Raw genomic sequence first — 20,898 nt, forward strand, 5'->3', positions numbered from 1 at the left:
GCCCCCCCCGGCACCTATTTGCCTGGATGTGAGCTGCAGCGCGCCCCCCCCCCATCATGTCTGCAACATATAAGAAATGCCTGCTGAAGGGTTCCGTATTCAGCCCTAAATCCTAGGGGTGAGGGGATAGACAAAGTTCCATTTACTGGATGTGATTAACAGTAATTGGCGTAAATCTCCCGGTATCCGTGCATGCAGGTTATGCCCTCATACAGACCGCAGGGATCGGGGGGTCGGTAGATCTGTATACACTATCATGCATATCAAAGCTATTGATTGTTGGCGTCATTTACATATCTCTGATCCCGGGTCATTCTCCGGCCCCGTCTGCTGCATTATAATACACAACATCAAAGCATCTGGAATCTGACGCCGCTCTAACCGCTGCCGGGGCGGAAAAATGGCACTGGTCTGCCGTGATTATTAGCTTGCGGTACCTTTCTACTAATGGGCATATAGAGCAGTCCTAAGTACCCACTAATGGGGGGGGGGTATAGAGCAGTCTAAAGTACCCACTAATGGGGGGGTATAGAGCAGTCTAAAGTACCCACTAATGGGGGGGGGTATAGAGCAGTCTAAAGTACCCACTAATGGGGGGGTATAGAGCAATCTAAAGTACCCACTAATGGGGGGGGGGTATAGAGCAATCTAAAGTACCCACTAATGGGGGGGGGGTATAGAGCAGTCTAAAGTACCCACTAATGGGGGAGTATAGAGCAATCTAAAGTACCCACTAATGGGGGGGGGTATAGAGCAGTCTAAAGTACCCACTAATGGGGGGGTATAGAGCAATCTAAAGTACCCACTAATGGGGGGGGGGTATAGAGCAGTCCAAAGTACTCACTTATTGGGGGGTATAGAGCGGTCTAAAGTACCCACTAATGGGGGGTATAGAGCAGTCTAAAGCGGGGGCCACATACTAATGAAGAAGAGATTCCTTTTAACCCCTTGGGTGCCAGTGATGAGCCCCCCCCCCCCCCTTACAGCTTTCCCTACAATTATTTCCATAATTCTGTCCTCTTTTTAAAAGCTGTGACTACGGTTTCCCTGCGGCTGCGGAACGCGACGATCGATAGCTGATAACATCCCGAGCGCGTGAAGCGGGACCGGCCTCCCAAATTCACAACAAAAAACTGACATTTCATACGTTTTCTTAAAATAAATGAATAATGATAATAAAAAACTGCATCTTTTATAACGGAAGGAAGTTCAAGGTTCTGGTGGCAGTGTTAACGGGTTAATTATTATTCTTTTTTTTTTTTATTATTATTTTTACATTTTTCTAGGGCGGTTGGTATTTAATGAATTTATTTCGCCCCGTCCGCGGGTGAATCGGGGGCATCGTCCTGCGTTTTTTTTCTAGACAAAGCCTGCTTTTCTTTCTGCGTTTTCTTTTTTTTTTTTATAAATTTAACTTAATTTCCCAGCAGTTCCCAGACCCCCCCCCCCCCAATAATATAATAATAATAATAATAAAGGCCGGCTGGCTGCTCTCCAGAAGCTGTGCTGGATGGGGGGGGGGGGTTGGTGTTTCTGAGCCGTATATTTGTGTAGGAAAGAGGAAGGAAGAGGAGAGAGGAGAGGGAGAAGCGAAGGAGGGACAGGATGTGGGGGGAAAGTGAGGAATTAACCCTTCGCTGCAGAGAGAACTGCTGTTCCCGGGTGTCTCGGCACGTGTGGATCTCGGTATCGGTGGGATTGTGACGGGTCGGTGTTTAGGAAGTCAGTGGCAGGAGTTAAGTTACAGTTTGAAGTGAAACACCTCGAAGGAGGAAAAAGTAACAAAGGATCGGGATGGAAGGAGATAAACGGAAACGTCTAAACACGTGAAGCGCGGGAGAAGCGCTAGAACAAGAGGGCAAGATCTAGAACTAGAGCGTCAGAGGATTGTAGGTAAAGTACCTTTACTGAGAGGATAAACGGAACAGCCTCCCAGCAGAGATGGCAGAGGTTGGCAGTGTTGGAATGTAAACACGCGTCGGGATAGACGTAAACTAAGACAAGACCGGCGGCGGATTAACGTCCGGCTCTTTACATCGTGAAACCCGATTTTCTATGTTCCGGGCCGCTTTGCCCTGAGCTGCCGCAGTTTGTAGTCGCCGCTGGGCTCTGTAACCGGAGGGCGTCTTTTGATTAGTGCAGAGCGCAGGTCTCCTTGGTCTTATTCTTACTTTCTTTTGTGATGCTTGATGCCCGGACAGGTACAGTAAAGCCGCTCCATGGAAGCGCTGAGCGCGTGATCGCGGAGCTTTTTATTACCGCCATCAGATTAAAAACCCAGTTTTTATAAATATTTTGCTAATTTTCTTTTTTCTTTTGTTTTTAAACAGTTCTAGTTTTTTTCATAATATAAGATATTTTTTCGCTCTGTTATCTGACCCCCAATCTACCAGACAAACAGCGGAATTGCTCTGTCCTAATCACCCGCCAGACACACTGACTAATGGCAGTCTTTGTAGGAAGGGACTTCCTATATCACATGACTGACAGCAATGGCACCCCCCAGGGTGAAATGTGATTGGTTACCAACGGTGGACGTTGGGGGTTTATTCACTAAGGGGTTTTCAGGCAGTTGCTCCACGATACCCCTTTACAAGGCGTGGCTAAATTGGTGGGCTTTGAATCGCCCCGCGCTTTGAACTATACATTATGCAGGGCTGGCTCTACCCTTCTTGCCTCCCTTTTTGGAGCCCCTTTCCTCTCCTCTTCTCGAGGAGCTAAGAATTCGGTGAAAGAATATAAATAGGACCATCGCAGCTTTTAGCAGAAATATAGATTTCTATATTCTATATATTATGATTATTTTCTTTTATTTATACTGCACCAGCTATATCCGCAGTGGAATTTGTTTTGGCTTAAAGCGAGTGACAATCAATCAATATCTCTCCGTCTCCTTACTCCACGATCGGTGGCAGCGCGTGGCAGAACCAGCATTAACCAATTTCTCTCGCTTCTCACCAACCCTCCCGAATCGACAACGATGAGAAACGGCCCGGGGGGGGGGGCGTTAAGGGAAACGGCCAAGAAGACCCGGATGATATATATATATATATATATATATATATACTGCATGTTAGCGACCCATTCTGAGAGCATCGCTTCTGTGGTTCCTTCTCTCCTTCTGTCTGCAGCTTGGCTGCTGCTCCTTTCGAGATGCCTGGCGAGCGCGGGGGAGAAATATTTTGACAGATATTTATAGCAAGCCGGGAGTTGCTGGAAACAAAGCGCGGGGCGCTAGCCGGTGCAGTAACTGAGACGCCGTCTTTGCGCTGACCTTTAGGAGAAGCTGCAGCGCCAGAGCTGCAGTCCAGCTCTCCTATTGAAGCGGCGTCATTGAAATGAATGGGACGGCTTTCTGCACCTGCGAAAGGGGGTTGGGGGTCTGCTTATACGCTAAAAACACTCCTTCGCTTCGATATACGTTTAATTTAACCCTTTGTTGCAGGTGGGGCCTTGCTTCTTGGAGTATGTGCGAAGCGCGGCACTCTCCGGCACCGAACCGGGGAGTTTAGTCTGTTGTTGCCGTTTGGGGGGGAAAATATCTCGAGGTCAGCACCAGGGAGTCTGGAAGGAACACGCAGCGGCGTCCTTGGGATCCGGGCAAACCGAAACCTTGGAAAAAAGAGCTAAAATGTGTGAATTCCATAATTAATCGTTCAGTGCTCGCTGCGTGACTACACATGCTGGCCGTCCGTCCGTCCCGTCTGTTTGGGGTCATATATATATTATATTATATATAATATAGTAGTATACAGCTTTCTACTGCATGCTTATGTGCCAGACAAACTCCCATTAGGCAGAGTCAGCCGATGGTGGGTGTTCTAGATCACCAGGGTTTCTCAGTGTGTATTTCCGTTAATAGCGTGGGGTGTTAGAAGAACTCTCAGCCGGATGTTTGCAGACATGCGTCAAATCATCGGGAAGCCGTTTGCTGGCTGAGCATTCTGAGTGTTGCTGCTTTTAACCAGCAAGAGGCCTTAATGTTGGCAGCCTTGTCCTACAATGTAATCCAGAATACCCCCGCCCGGGTATCATCTCTCCCTCTGCGCGTGTTCAGCGATGTCCGAGTACCGGTCTATCCCGCTAGTTATTCTCGTAGACGCCGTTACATCGTGGAGATTTCCCGTCTGTGAAACCTTATTTTGTAGATTGATTCTGTGTTTTGCGCATGTGTTGATCTTTTTGTGTCTTGTTCTGTGTCGCAGAAGACCAGCCGCCCAGCTTCCTGCCTCAGGAGCTCCTCGGGATACCGGAGGTGGAAATGCGAGGTTCTGAAGATGTTTCAGCGGGAACGGTGCTGCGCAGACTGATCCAAGAGCGGCTGAGATATGGAGGTCCCAACGAGAACATGAACCTCCTGGCCATCCAGCACCAGGCTACCGGGAGTGCAGGACCCGCCAACGGCGCTGCGACTACCGCTTCGTCTACGGAGAACCTCGCCCAAGAAGACCCACAAATGGTCAACCAGTCGGCAAGGCAAGAACCTCAGGGGCAGGAGCATCAGGTGGACAACGCGGCGATGGAGAAGACTCTGAGGGCTGCTCAGCCCCAACAAAATAACGAGGAGCTGCCAACCTACGAAGAGGCAAAAGCTCAGTCTCAGTTTTTTAGGGGTCATCAGCCGGGACCTGTAAGCCAGGGTTTTTGGTCGCGGAAGCGGTGGCCAACCACAAGTCAAAAACCGAGGGCAGGCCGACGGTCAGCCGGGCCAACAGCGGACAAGCGCATCAAGACGAAGCTCTTAAAGAACTTAAGCAGGGCCACGTTCGCTCCATGAGTGAGAGGATAATGCTGTCGCTGGAGAGAAACGGAGCCAAGCAGAACCCACCTACCTCGGGCAGCGTCAGGGGGCTGAGGAACAGCTCGCCCTCTCCTTCTCCGTCCTCCGGGAAAGGAGCGGAGCTGAGAGGGCCTCCTCCGGACTATCCCTACAAAGTGAAACAGGCGGATCGCGAGCTCCTCTACAGCGAGCAGCAGCAGCACACGGCGACGGCGGTCCAGGAGGCCGCGAGAACCCGCCAGGTCCCGACACTTACCAGGAGCGAAGCGTCAGCTCTTCGGTACCAAACTCCACCGGACTACAGCGGAAGCAGGTAACTTCACGTTTGTCTTCCCTCTAATGGATGCTTTGTCTTAGCCTTCGCTATATATATATATATATATATATATATATAATCTATGCATGCACCGCGGTTGCATCCGTCTTATTGACCCCCTGGTGTTCGGCTCGTGCTTCTCTTTGGTGGGCTGCCTATAAGGGGTGGGCCGAGGAGAACACGGAGAACTTCTGGAAATTCTGATTGTTCCGTTAGAGCCATAACTATTGGTAGTTTTAATAAGTGGATTTCATTCTGCTAAACGCTGTTTTAACAGCTAACTCCCTGCCGTCCAAAAAATGTGTGAATGTGTATAGAAAGAGTTACTTTCCTTAAAGGGGAAGCTGCAGCGCTGGCTCGGCCAACATTCAGAGGGGTCTAACTAGAGTCCCCCCCCCCCCCGACATGTGCAGAAAGCACTCCCATTGATTTCAGTAGCAAAGCTTTCTTGCCATTGGTTACTTCAAGGGACCACAGCTCTGGAACTGCAGCTTCTCCCTAAGGTAATTAATTAAATGAATGCATATTAAAGAACTTCCGTATGCGGTCTTTCTCCGGGGGGCTCTCTGGGATACTGGAGCGTCCATTGGGCTTTGTAGCGATGGATTGCTGAGTTGGCGCATGCCCGCAGTCTCTGTTGTGCGCTGGGCACTCTGGCCCCTAGGAGAGCATTGCTGGCACTCACGGCCCACCGTGTTTGTATGTCGGTGCCGATACGTTTGCCAGAACAACGTAAAGGTGGAATTTCCCTTCTCTCTCATCCTCTATATGATGGCAGGCGCGATTTTAAGGTGCTGTCCCACCTACTAAATACAGCGTTAGAAAGTTCCTGCCGAATGACCCAAACTTTCCGGAAGTAGTTCCTTGATCGTGACGTTTTCTTCCCTGCGTCAGGAGATTCCCGTTGCAAACACCAATAAAAGAGAAATTAGTAAAGTTAAAAAAGATGAATGTTTTTAAGATGTAAGCCGGATCTGGGAAAATATGTCGTGAGAAAAGAAAGCTTGTGTTCGTTTGCTGAAATCAGACATGTTCCGGGGTCTTCGCTTTCTTGGCCGCCTGACCCCATTTAGAGTAAAAAATGTGTAAAATTCTAAAGGGGGAAAAAAAAAAAACCCTTCAATGTCGTCAGTAACGTTCTGTGTTGGAAAAACTCCAGAGAGTCGCTCTTTCCCAGGCTGTTCCCACCGCAGTTCATTATTAGGTTAGAAAACTTGGAAATGGTCGACTTTCTCTCCATCCGTCCAGCCGGTGCGTACCGGAACACGGAACACGGAACACGTTATCCTCCTAACAGAATGAGGGGGAGAGGAGAGCGTACATGGTTTTAATTTAAAATAAATATGAAGTGTTAAAAGCCGATACATACATACACACACACACGTACACACACATACACACACACGTATACATACATACACACGTATACATACATACACACGTGTACACATACATACACACGTGTACACACACATACACACACACGTATACATACATACACACGCGTACACACACACGTACACATACATACATACATACGTGTACACATACATACATACACACCAGTACATACACGTACACATACATACACACCAGTACACACACACACACACACACATACATGCTGTTTTTGACACGTATACATTATAGTTTGAATATAAAATGAGTAACACGCAGACGCACGCAGTGTACAACCGACAATAGAAATAAACTACTTTATAATAAAAAAATCTATATTATAGGTCGTCTCCTTTCTGCCCCCTTAGTAGCGAGTACGCCTTATCTGAGAAATCATTCTGCATCGTTTCAGATCCTTTCGGATAAGGGGTGCTCCGTCGTTAACGCTTTTTGTACTTTTTGAAGCGTACGGTATTTGGGGGTACCGCCTCAGTGCTGAAGGGGTTAAACGCCCCTTGTTTTCAGCAACCCGCGTGCCGATCCACGACTCCGTACAACGACTTCCAAAACCCACCGCAATGCGGAGGAAATAACCCCCTCCGAGCGAGTCCCACCGCGCCCAGGAACCGGCAGAGACCTCCCGGTGTTTAAATGGTTAAATAGGGACGCATTGTTTAGGTGATGTGGCTCATTTAACAAAACCTTTCATGCAACCTATTGATAGCGATATAATAGATATAATGTATATAATTAAGAAGAAGCGTGTATTTTGCCCAATTTACTTTATTAACCCATTTCCTGCTGTTTCTATTCACATTACTGAGAACCCTGCAATGCCCTCATACCCGGCAAACCGCCGGGGCATCCGGGGAGGAGAAAGGAGCAGCGGCGTGCTTACCTGGGCACATGAAGTGCTGGGATATGACATCATCCATCCTCTCTGTGGCTGCCATTCTTACTGCGGAGCACTGGGGTATGATGTCATACCCCGGCACTTCATGTCTTAACGGCGCGCAGGCTCTGCGCAGACCTCCATAGTGTAAATGGGTCAGTTGGGAAGATCAGAACTCTTTGTAACTACCCCATTGATCGGTGGCACAGCAGAGATGTGTTTTTCTCCGAGTGACGCTGTGCAATTACTGGGTATAACTGGGATTCATTTAAAACGGTTACTGCCCCTTTAAAACGAGCAGTTTGCAGCACGCTGATAGCGTGTAACCCATCCGGGGCATTTAACTACCATCTGTAAACAGACGGGGGGGGGGGGGTCAAACTTCGTCTATTCCCAGGAAATAAAGCAGAAAAGAGAAAAGATCCCTTCTGGGGTCTGCAAACGAATCATTGGATCGTAGACGCCGTCGTTAATATTTATATGCGAGTTCTCACGAATCGGAAGGGAATTTCTAGATTTTGCTGATTTAAAGGGACTCTCGGGTGTCCCAGCGAGCCCCCTAAACAAACGAGGCATGGGAAAGCGCCCGGGCATTGTCCACATTGTAAAAAGGTAGTTGTCTTAGGGAGAAAATGCAGCTGCAGAGCTGCAGCTTCAGTAGACCTCCACCCGCGCAGGCAGCAGGAGAGACGGACGCAGCGATTATAAATGAGCTTGCTTTGTTGGGACGGCTTATATTTATATTTTTGTGTTTCATGCCCTTTTCTCTTTATTTATTTGCAGCCGACAATGCCAGCCGCTCCCGTACTCCTCGGCACCGCAGGGGCACCACAGCCCCATGTCTTCCCAAGCCTCCTCGGCCAGCGGCTCCTTCCACGCGGCTCCGGCGGCCGTGTCCTCGTACCCCGCCGCGTCCCCTTCGCCGAGCCCGCAGCCCCCGCTGGACGCCTTCGCGCACGTGGACCATGTGCAGCAGATCGTGGAGCTGCTAACCCAGGAAAACGGCGCCCTGCGCCTTCACCTGCAGACCTGCTGCCAGAAGGCCGACAAGCTTCAAAAGGTTTGTGCAGCACGGCCTTCCGCTTCCTCCGGCTGAGTGTCTTGAGAGCTGCATAGCTGCCAACAATTCTAAATCAGAAGCTGAAGTCACTGCGTAGGTTTGTCCATGAGCGCCCCCTGGCTGTGCCCGCGGGGTGCTGGCATTCTGTTGGCTTGGTGCATGCGCGGCCCTCGGCACATCTGCACCGACGGGATTTGTGATTCATACAAGACATTCAAAGCTGGCAGAACGGGCCCCCAGGCCGATACCGGTCAGTGGGTCAGAAGACCTGTGCTAGGTGGTCTTCAGGTGGTTGTTATAAGGGGTGTTCTTTGTCGACGAAATGCATGAAAACTGCTGTGCATTAGATGGGTAACTGTCTGTTGCCATGGTGGCTGAGGGTTATAGGATTTAGCCTAGAAAATAACGTAATGTAATACAAAACAGTGTAATATATTCTTGGCCATTTTGTTCTTTTATCTTTTCTAACCGTCTGTTTCCGGTCTATCCGCGTTCGGCATCAGGCGGGATAATATTTCCCATATTCATACATATATTTGTTCTACTCTTCGGCGACCCATACGGGAGGGGATTGGTCGGTTATTGCAACAAACACACATACCGGTGACGGCATCAAGAACTAGAAAGGTGGTAGATAAGTGGAACAGCCTCCCTGTAGAAGTGGTAGAAGCTAGTACAGCGAGGGAATTTAAACATATGGCTCCTGAATCTAAGACAAGACTAAGAACTGGCAGATTAGGTGTTTATTGGTTTCTGCGTCGATGTACATTTGTGACAGTATATGGTTTTTGTTGCTGATGATGTGCAGAGTTAAACAAATATTAGCAGGTTTGGGAAACTATTGAAAAAATGAAAGCGGCAGTGAAAGAATGATTTAGTTTTGTCCGCGGGATACGCTTTCACACTTACTGGAGGGCTTTGCCGCCGGCTTTTGTTCTGTTTGCTGTTCCACTGAATCCCTTCACGAGAGAGAGAGAGACAGACAGAGAGAGAGAGAGAATGTGAATGAATGAATGTATGAATGTTCTCGGGACGTCCGCGGATTATTTCCGAACGCTGCTCGGTTTGCTTTGGCAATTCCTCAGAATGTTTCCGTAAAGCAGGGGTTGTCAGGACCTGGCACGGAGCGCTGCCGGGAAAAGCGTGTCTATGTGGGGGAACTGCGTCGGAACGTCTTCTCACCCCGACCGGAAGGCGAACAGGTCCTCGTCCAGATCCCTTCAAGCCGTGAGTCGGAGCTCAACTATTAGAGACAAACCGCCAGGCCTCTGGGACGAGGAACGGTTAAGGATACCATAAGAGAAACGTTGGAAGTCGGGATGGAGAAGGTTCTGAGTCTACCCAACTCTGTAGAAAAGAGCGGCGATTGTCGCGTATCTGCCGGGCATCACCAGCTAGGGAAAATGTCTCGTATGCACCACATTTGACCGTCTTCACCAGTAAAGAGGATTTACGTATCAGTGCTCCCTCTTTCAGAGGACCGTTCATGTGTTTCACTTATTTAGCTTTTAGGAGCAACCAGGATCCACCTTCTGGAAGAGATGTTGAATGAAGTGTGTCTTCTGCGCATGCACAGATGTCGGGCCAAGGATTTGCATTCTCTCCTGGAATGGCGTCACATTAAGAGTCTCCATGTTAATGGACGAGGTTCTGGATAAGCTAAAACTAGGTGGAACTTTGAGGAACGCGGGTCCACCTGTGATCCAGAGCATTAGATGAAATCTCAGGAGAAGCCAACGTTGGTCAACGAGCTTCAGCCTCATGTTTGACGTCATTTGAATTCTTATTTTATTTACTGCAGGTGTAATGAAAACGTAAAAAAAAAATAAAAAATTAAAGTACTAAACACAATCTGTATTCTTCATTATCAGGGCTTAATAGGGTACTAGGCTGTTCCTGTGAGAAGACATGTTGGTGATATGGAGCTGCTGGACAAATGTCCTACAAAACAGGGGTAGACGCAGGGCGCCGACGACAGGTAGGGAGGAGATAGGCTGGTGGCGATTCTTGTTGGTTGGTAGGGTTGTCAGTATGTATATACCGTTATCATTTATAATGAATAAATTATGGCAGCCAATAAAATAACCGAGAAGGACAATTTTAACCTCAGAACGGTATTTAAAAAAAAATTCCTTCCACTTATTTATTCAAAGCTCAGAAAAATGCCGTGTTTGCAAGTTCAATCCCGTAGAAGACGGCAGAAAAACATCAAGACGCCGAAGATAAATCACAAAATGCTATTTTTTTTTTGTGTGTGTATTTTCTGGCTGACATTCCCCGTAAAGCATAATTAATACTTTTTGGCCCCGTTTCCCGAAGCGATTGGCGGCGTAGGCGGCGTGAGTGGGCTGGAGCCGCGATCCATCAATGAACAGAAGCGCTCTGAAAGGAAACTGCAGATCCGCGGAGAAAGCCCAACGTGTTCCGACCGCGTGCGCCTAACAAAGGAGGCTTTCAGAGACCTTCTGCGTATTCGCAGGGATCGAGCCTGCTTCCCAAAGCCTGCGGACGCGCTCACCTAGCACATGCTTCGTGCCCCTGCAGCTTTCTGGCACGCATATGGACGCTTGACCTGGCTATGCATTAAAAGGGGCCGTCCTCAGTGGAGTTTGCCCCCCTTCCCCAACTTAGTTGATTTGATCACGCTTTGTTATCGAGATGCGTACGTCAGTGGTACTATATATAAACATTAATGCTGTTGTCCTTGGCATTTCACCCTGGACCTTCTGATGTGTTTTGGTGCATGCGGTTGTCAGGCTTCACTCGATCCTTTTTTTTGGAACTAGCAGGTTCTAATGGTGGGCACCAAAGTCACCTATAGGAGAATTTGGCATATATTTTTAAATGGGAGAAAAAGAACACCCCCCCCCCCCCAGTCTAGAGAGTGGGGATTGGCCATATGGGAAGCCACCTCCAAGTCCTCAATCTGTGTCACTCACAAGGTGCCATCCACCTCAGGTCTTCAGACCTCTTTGGGAGCGCGTTTGGACCCACTGTGCTAACGTATACTAGATGATGCTTGTTTTTGTTCTTTTGGCCCATCCCGTGTCTCACCTCCCCAACCATGGAATTGAATTATTATGCTAAGTAGCACTAGGAGCTATAACGACTTTTTGGTCAAAACCCTTTATCCCCTCAATCGCACGTACCTTATATGTTGTTATTATCATGGATAAACTTACAGCACTCGTCCGCGATACTCAACAATCACTTTGTAGAACTTGGACCCCATGGCTAGAGAACCCACGGCGTTACGTCAGAGGAGTGGCGTGACTTTTCCCGGTTTGTCGCTGTGCTGAAAAGTTTGGTTCACGGATACGCCAGCCGAGGGGACCCCGATCCGGTCGCTGGTGTCACAGGGTTGGGCTTTTGAACGCTGAGATGAATCGGCCTTTTAATGTTTTCAGGCATTCGTCCTGTGCCAGGTTTCACAGCGCTCCACGTCCCTTGAGTCTCCTAATTTATGGATTTTTCACTCTAAACGCTTGTCTGCATTTCTGTATCAGCTCTGGGTTTATTTATTCTCTAGGAATCTATCAATCTATATTAAACTAATTACAGGTTCAGCAGCTACAGACCCCAATGGCATTTTCGGTTCTCATCATTCCAAGGGTTTACATTTGAAAGAATGAGCTGAGTGTTTATAAGGTTTTTGCTTGCATTTATTTAATTGATGAAAGGAATTTTCTTAAAAAAATAAATAAATCAGGAAGGGCATCCCCTTCATTAACCATTTGTTGTATGCCACCCCTTTCTTGAGCCGGGGAAGCACAGATGAAGGAATAGTAGAAGTCACGTTTGACATCTTCCACGTGTTAGAAACGGTGGAGGTCATTGCGTGTTCACCGGCTGCTCCCACGTTCACGCGAGTTATTCAGTGAGTTAGAGACACTGCGCTCGGCCGAAGCGTTCATTCAAGCGAATGTTGTTAATGAGTCCCTAATGATACAATAACGGCTTCCACGTTAATGGGGGAGGTTTTGTTGTCTACCGCGTTCTGCGGTCAGCAGAGATCCCCTTACAGGCTACGCTGAATTCTCTTTCGGAGCGTCGCGTGTACGAGTCATTTCCCTCTGAGATAGGACTGGTTTCTGTGAAGTAAACAGAAATAAAGTCTTCCAGAGCTCCGGTCCATCCTGGACACCTCTGTCAGATTAATTCTCCTATCTCATCTGCTGCCCCCGCTGTGCCACCGGCTCCCCATAGCCTCCGGGACAAAATTCCAACCCTTCGACCCTTATCTACAGAGCCCTTAACTCTGCACCCCGTATATCTCTGCTCCCATCTCTGAATTCTCCACTAGCTGACTTCTTTCTCTTTTCCTATCTTTTTCCCTCTTTCTCTTTTCCTCTCTCTTTTTCCCTTCCCTTTTCTCTTTTCCGCTCTTTTTCTGTCTCTCTTTTTTTCTCTTTTCCTATCTTTTTTCCGCTCTTTCTTTTTTCCCCCCTCTTTCTTTTTCTCTTTTCCGCTCTCCTTTTCTTTCTTTCTCTTCTCTCTTTCATATATCCTGGATTGTACCCACGCCGTAGTTTTTGACCTGTCTGGGGTTACGACTGGCGAAGGGGAATCGGGGGAAAGCTTTTTTTAAAACCCGCTCTCCCCGTACGTTGGCTATTAACGCCATGCGCTGTTGACGGTTTATTAAATTGGGCACCATTTTCTTTTTTCCATGTAGTTTGAAGCAGAGATTGAAAAGATTTCCGAAGCTTACGAGAGCCTGGTCAGGTCTTCTGCAAAGAGAGAGACTCTAGACAAAGCAATGAAAGCCAAGCTGGAGGGGGAGATTCGGAGACTGCACGACTTCAATCGAGATCTGAGAGGTAAGTGACGACGATGGGCCATTAGCCATTCGTAAAAGAGAAGCCGTTGGCTCCAGCACCGAAGGCCTCGAGTCATTAGTGTTACTGTAACGTAATATTTGGTTTTTAGGTTTTTTTACCTTTTGGTTTTCCCAACTCTTGACATCTGCTTGCAGTATTTCTCCCCCAGACACAGCGGCTCGTGTAAATGTTCCTCTCTCTTGGAGGTCTTGGACTCCTGTTACCCAAAGTCGGAAGTTTTAAAATGCTTTCTCGACTCGACCTACGTTGTTTCCGGAGACTGTGCACGAGCCGCCAGCCTACGATAAGATTGTCCCCGGCTCGGTTTGGACGACTTAGCCTTGTTGTGGATTAATGCGTTAGCAGGTTACAGATCGCATTACACCATACGACGACTTGATTTAGGCTTCTAGCAGATATTGTTTTGTTCAGCCTGTCGAAGGCGAGCCAGCATCTTGAGCCACTGCTTAATTTTTCATGCTCGTCACATCAAAGCAGCTGGGGATTCCAGAAAGCAGGGAGGCTGCGGGGAGGGCAGCGTTATATGCGAAATGTATTTAGAAGAAGTCTTTGTGAAAAAAAATGATCTAAACCAGGAGTCCCTGCAGAAGCGCGTTTTTTGCGGCAATTTTGGGTGTGGAGGGGAGCAGATCTTTGATAAAGCGTCCCGAGGCGATGTACTGGTAGTTCTGTCACTGCAAGGACATCAAATGCTAAAAGTGCCCCGCCAAGTCCAGAAATACAACTTAAAAGGTGAATTCCTTAAAAAAACAAAAACTCTTACAGGCTTCCTTTTAATTAATTTGTGAAAAAAATGACCACCTGGTTTTATTCCTGATTTGATCCAAGTGGAATTCGCTGATGGTACCTCCTCCGAACATAGCAGAGAAATGCCAGAGCAAACGAAAATGGGCCCCCTTCTGTCAGTATTTATTTTCAGCATTGAATTATCTTATCTCGTTTTAAAGCAAGGTTTCCTGTGTTTGTCCAGAGCGCCTGGAAACGGCCAATAGGCAGCTGGCCAGCAGGGATTATAACGGACACGAGGACTCGTCGGAAGAGGGGCATTTTTCACCAAAAAGTGAGTATTTGTAATGGATATTGTTTGTTAAAGGTGCGCTCCTCCCGTAACACGCACATTAAAGCATATGAACGCTGCATGTTTCCTTCAGAGTCCTCTCGCTGTACTTTCTCATTAGAATGTAATTTTAAGCCGCTAATGTTATAGGGGCCGTTCCATGTCCCGGAATCGGAGTCATAATTGCAAGAATCTCTTAATTATGGCTGTAATTTTGCCGTCGGGATAAAGGGAAGCACAACGTGTGCCCACTGCCAGGTCCAGCATCAAAGGGAGATTTGTTTCTGCCAAGGCAGTGTTTGGCAGGATGGTTAGGCTGTGTGATATTAACCCTTCGTGTCTCTGGGAGGCAGGCAGACTATTGCTTAAAGGGTTAAGGCGCTGGTTAACCCCAGCTCTCTTTTCTCGTTTTTGTTGTCTCTTTCTGGTCACAAATATCCAGAATCCGCAAAGTTCCTATATTTCCGGGGTAGTAACCATCCCGTCTTACACTCTAAAGGTTTTGCTGGAGGCCGGGTTATCCCGTTAACCCATTAAGAACAAAGCATGGTGACCCGGTACATGTGCAGGCTTTGTCGTGAAGGGGTTATACTGGTCTGGAGCAGACGTGTGCAGATAGAATTACCTTGTGCACATTTTTCGGAATTAGTAACCGAGGGTCCGTCCCAGTAACAGCTGCCGCACGTGGCCTCCTGCGTGTATAAAACGCTCACGGAAGGATTCCCCCCCCCCCCCAAATTAAATCCAGATGAGCCAACGGTGAACTAACACAGGAACGTCGGAAGGAGAAACGCCACATATACAGTTTAATCAGATTTACAAATAAGAAGGCAGATGACACACAATCCATTGACATAAACCGCCAGCCACTCGCGCTTTCACCGCTTCTGTTAGGTTTAGATTTTCTTTTCATATTTAGTAGTTGATTAGTAGTAGTAGCTGTTAGTATTTGCTTTCTTTTCTTTGTTGAACAATGCAGACATCACCAGCAATGTTAAGTCATTACTTTAGTTTTCATGGGTTTCTCCGGGCAGAAAAGAATGTTAAGAAACACGGAACGCCGGCACTTAATTAAACGTGACAAAAAGGACTCCGTGCCAGAGGGGCTCTTTAATCACCGACCAAACGGGTTTCGTTACGATAGCGCATCTCGATCGGAGGGTCAATGCCCGATATTCTCTAAAGTTGTTGCCTTCCTGGACTTGTATGGCTTTGGGCTGCCGGACTCTTCTACTCCCTTACGCCGAGGTCACAGGGATGCATAACTGCGCTTTGGTTCAGTAGAACCAAAATAAAAAAAATTACTGCAACTGGTGTCGGTTCAGGAATTATCCGGCCGTGCCATCCTAGTGCTTTGGCCTAGATGAGGACTGAAAATCAAAATTTTAGATATTTGGGAACTTCTGGAATGTTGGGAGAAAAAAAAATATATTTTTTTTAGCTAATTTTTCTAGGATTCTAGTTTTTTTTCCCCCCAGATTTTAATGCGGTTAACAAAGCCGTACGTAATCAAGTCTCACTGCGGGCTCATCGTTGCCAGACCGCAGCCACTGAAACACAGAGGCCCCCCGGACACCTAAACATCTGCCGCCCTCCTTTTTTTTTTTCTCTTTAATCTGGATATATATATTTATATATTTTGTTGGAGCCGGAGGGGAGCTGGCCTCTTTCCCGGATGCTGCGAGGGGTTCTGATAGAACGTGTTCTCTTACTGCTTTGTGTTTCTGTTTCTAGACAAAGAACATTTGCGAGAGAAGGAAAGGCTGGAGAGGGAATCGTCGGCTCTGCGTACTACCAACGAAGATCAGAGGAGGCACATAGACATCCTAGAACAGGCGCTGAACAATGCGCAGGCCAAGGTGGTCAAACTGGAGGAAGAGGTGAGATCGGGCCGTCGACGCGATATGAAATCGTTGCTTTTCCAGAGTCTGGTCCCTCTCAGCAGATGTGGGCGCCAGCGCCAGTCTCATGTCCCGAGTTAGTACATTTTAGTTGAATTTACATTCTGTCCTCTTTTGTCTTACTTGTTTCCTCCGTTGCCCTCATACCCCAGTTGCGCATGAAGCAAGTGTATGTAGAGGAGGTGGAGAAGCTGCAGCAAGCACTGACCCAGCTGCAGGCAGCAGGAGAGAAGAGAGAACAGTTGGAGCGTCGGCTCCGGACCCGGTTAGAGACGGAATTAAAGTCCCTTCGTGCTCAGCAGGTACCGGGGCTCCTCTGCACATGCCAATGTTGGACGACTCCATCCTGGCACCATACCATACTAATACTACTTTCACAACACTCCTGCTTTACTAAAGGTGTACCATTCAAACCTGTGATAAGGGGTCATGGCCCCAGTTTAATTGTGAAGGGGCACGAGGGGCATGTAGTGAGCGATACCAAATAACACTTCACCCAGAGGCTCCAGGTGAAACCCCTCAAGCTCCCAGGCGAGGACGTTTGAGTTCCCCTACGAAGCGTTGTCCTCTCATCCCCGTTATTGTCCCCGTTCACACACCTCACACTTGGTCGTTTACCTCCCTTGCAGCGGCAAACAAATTATCAGTCATCAAACATGCCAGAGCACAACACCCCGGTTCTGATGGACTTATTGAGGAAAAAAGAGGAGACCATCTTGGGCCTGGAAGCCGATGTGACCAAGTGGGAGCAGAAATACCTGGAAGAAAGCGCCATGAGGCATTTCGCCATGGACGCTGCCGCGACGGCAGCCGCACAACGGTACGGAAACTACGTATCACTATGTCTGTCTCCAGATCTAAAAGATGAAGCACCTGCTCTGAGGTCCTCTGTATTAATTGGGAGCACTTAGGTGTCCATAACATGGAAGATCCATATGTAGTCAAATCATATTCTGGAATACGGCCTTGGTCTGTATTTAAAATATATTTCCGTGCTTTTAATCTGTCTTCTTAGGGATACAACAATTATCAGCCACTCCCGGAACGGAAGCCACAATGATAGCTCCTTGGAGGTCCGCTCGTGGCATGACGAGGAGGAGATCTTACAGGCCAACCGGAGGTTCCACGATATGGAGCACACGTAAGGTTAACAATGACCTGTCTGAAGCCACGCCGCCATCTTCAGGATGAGCTCAAATATTGGAAACCTGCCTCATTAAATAAAATGCCCCTTGGTGTATGTTGATCTTATTTTGAATAGCCCTATTATTAGATAAGATAGTAAGCATTCTTAGGTTGGCAACAGGGTTGGCAGCCATTCCCTCTCGGGAGAGAGAAGGCAGGGGACGTCCGCGTGTTGGTTTGATAGATCTGTTGCAGGATAGAACTTGATGAGATGTTGCTGTACGATAGCAGAAGGTCAGCCGTCTATCCCGTCTTCACTCGGAATATGTCAGCCTCGTAAATAATCCTTTTTTTATTAAACGTTATTAAAAAACATCCTTTGATGTTAGGTTTCTATGAAAAATTCCCTTTCACCGAGAAAGTCTGCTTGAGGATTGGCGGAAGGATTAGACATCGATGGCGAGACCTGCGATTGAAGAATCCAAGAGCCCCCGGCGTTCCTGCTAATGAGTTGTGCGGGGGGGGGGGGTTAGGCGCTGATCGGTGTTTATACCGTGAAGCCCGCGATTGGGAATTCTCATTGTGCTTTCCTTAATTAAACACTTTTAAATTGCCTCGTTAAGGAGGCGTCACGTGCCTTGTTTGTCACCATAAGATAAAGCGGGTGACCCACATACACGGTGGAAGCCAAAGACACACGCAGGCAAATCCCGACACGCACACAAATCACCCATATCAACCGTGTCATAGGATTGTGCTGTGATGTCATTAAACAGCGCAGAATGATCCATATATCACAGAATTGTATCCTATATTTTTAAAGCATGCCGGTGGAAGACGGTATAATCAGGGACATTTTTTTTTTTATTTTTTTTTAAGAGATAAGCAGGCAACAGTTATGTTTGAAATACACAATTTTTTATCTTTTGTGTGCATCCCTTTTTTTTTTATGAAATCTTATTTTTTTTCCCAAAATAGGATAAAAAATCTTCACGCAAAAATAATTGAGCAGGACGCGATGATCAAGGTCCTTCACCAGCGGTCTCGAAAGGATCAGGGGAAGAACGATAGCTCCAGTTTGCGTCCCGCGCGCTCCGTGCCGTCCATAGCGGGGATAGCGGCTGCGGTTCCGGCCGCGTCGGGGTCCCACTCTCGGCAGACTTCCGTGTCCAGCAATCAGGCGCCAGAGGACAAGAGGGAGGAGAAGCCACGCAAAGGGAGCGCAGGTGGGTTGTGTGGATTCTCCGACGGAAAGACGCATTTATGGAGCAATAAAATAATATAAAAACACACAAATTCCTTTCGAGCAATCAAAATCTTCGTGTTTCTATTTTTAACTCGTAATGTGAAAATCCAATTTAAAAATGTTTTTATTACCATGGCAACCGTCGCAGCTCGTTCTCAATAGACCCCGGCAATCTTCTCGTTATGTTAACATGTCGATTAGTTACATTATATCATTCATTTATTTAAACTAGTTAGAAATGTAACAAACAAAACCTAAAAAGCAAGTTTTCATGTCGAATGACGTTTAAGGATGCGTTTAATATAAAATGTCCTTATCGTGCGTCCGATGCTCACCCGCAGTTCATGTATGTCGTAGATTAAATAGATGATTGATGTCCTTCCATCTTTTCCAGGACTGTTTCAGGGAAGAGAACACCATGAAAGCCCCTCTCCTTCCTTAATACTCCCACCACCGTCCTTTTTGCTTCCCCCTCCGGCTCCGACGCCACCTGTGACTGCCTCGCATGCCAAAACCGGCAGCAAAGACAACAGCACCCAGACGGACAAGAACCCCGAACTCTTTTGGCCAAACAGCGCTTCCTTCCCAGGCAAGGGACGGGTTAACATGACTCCCTCCAGCAGTCCCCTCTTACGGCACACCGCCAACAAGGGGTGTGACAAGTTAGGTACGTGTGAGGTGCGCAGCACATGTACAAATGCAGTGAAAGAAAGCTCTATATAAGCCATCTGCGCTTATGGTGGGGGACAGTGTAGTGAAATCTGTAATTGGGGGTTTCATCCAAAAATAGTTTGAGTCCCGGCACATTACCTTTAGTAATTTTGTCTCAGCGCTTGTACGGGGTTTATACATTTGCGATTCTGGTTCTACATGTAATGCTAAGTAACTTAAGTGCAAAAAGTAGATCAGACAAGGAGCACGTAGGTCTGTCTCTGTTTATCGGCTGCTAATTCCCCAATAAATAATTAATTGTGGTGCTTATTTTTCTAATGCTAGATATTTTCAGAGGTGCGGACGCTATTTACACTGGGGATACATTTTTTTATTTATAAGTGACAAAAGGCACTGACTTTAAATCTGTTCTTTCATTTTGCTCACTTGGCTAAAGTCTTCCTTTTCCATATTTTTTTTTTTTTTCTCTCATCAGATAATTCCCCTATCCTCGGTAAGACTCTCGACCTTAAATGTAGAATCGGCAACACCGCAACCAAAACCGAATTCCCCGAACCAGATAACACGATGGAGGTGCTTATTTAAAGGGGACGCCCGCACAATCGCTCCGCGTGTCTTACCTAGATGGACAGGAAAGGGTTAAAGAGAAATCCAACCTCCCCACTAATGTCTTCAGTGGACTATGGATGGAATTTGTTCCGATGACAAGAACTTTGTTTTTACCGTAATTATGGGTACCTGGTTCTGTTTTTTGCAGCCATATTTCCAGTTTTCTTCTAAACTGAGCCCAATTATTGGAGACTTGACCGTTACTCGCTGGCGATCTGCCCAAGGGAATATGTTTTGGAATTTATTTTCAGCGTTCACATTTTGTCTTTCGTGAAACACGCTCCCAGCTGCCATCCCTAATAAGCACAATACATGTCTTCTTAATGGTGCAAATTAAAATTCCAAACTATTTATTAAAAAAATTTAAAATAAAAGGAGAAGAGCCTGTGCAGAATAGAATAATGTAACTGATCACATTATTTGGGCAGTAGAGGGAAAAAAAAATGTTTTTTTGTATATATTCTTTGGAAACCTTTTAAGATTTTTTTTTTTTTAATCTAAAGGGTTTTTTTATTGGAATTCCTTTTTTCTAATGTATATAATTTTCTTTTTTAAGAAAAAAAAGTGCACTGAAATAAATGTTTCTGTCGCGTATGTGATTTTTTTTTTTTTTTTTTTTTATACATTTCAAAAGCTTTTGACTTAATTATTTCAAAATGTGTTTAATTTTTTTATTTTATTCTTTTTTTGTTATAATTTTTAATATTGCAAAAAATGTCCGGTTTATATTAAGTGAAAGTCAAATCGCATAAAAAAAAAAATAAAAATAAAAATATTTTGCCAAAGCAATTAATTTTCCTTTGGCAAATTTTTTTTTTCTCTGCTTCCAGTTTGTTGGGAACCAATATATTTGATGACAATCGAGACTCGCAAAGATTTATATTATCTGCTATTTATTTCTCAGCCGTCCAGTCTCCAGATAAATATGTTAAATTGCCAGTTAACGTTTAAATGTGTCCGCATATCGTAAAATATTTATTTCTTCATTTCTGTATTCTTGT

General features: G+C 46.6%; 1 pseudogene; it reads left to right on the plus strand.

Moving 5' to 3' along the window:
* The first annotated feature begins 4,258 nt into the window (after positions 1-4,258).
* Positions 4,259-19,873, plus strand: LOC149288799 (angiomotin-like protein 1; annotated as a pseudogene).
* The last annotated feature ends 1,025 nt before the right edge of the window (positions 19,874-20,898 follow it).

The sequence above is a fragment of the Sceloporus occidentalis genome, unplaced genomic scaffold (genome assembly GCF_023333645.1).
Source record: "Sceloporus occidentalis isolate IW3139 unplaced genomic scaffold, rSceOcc1.0.p SCAF_49, whole genome shotgun sequence".
Lineage (NCBI taxonomy): Eukaryota > Metazoa > Chordata > Lepidosauria > Squamata > Phrynosomatidae > Sceloporus > Sceloporus occidentalis.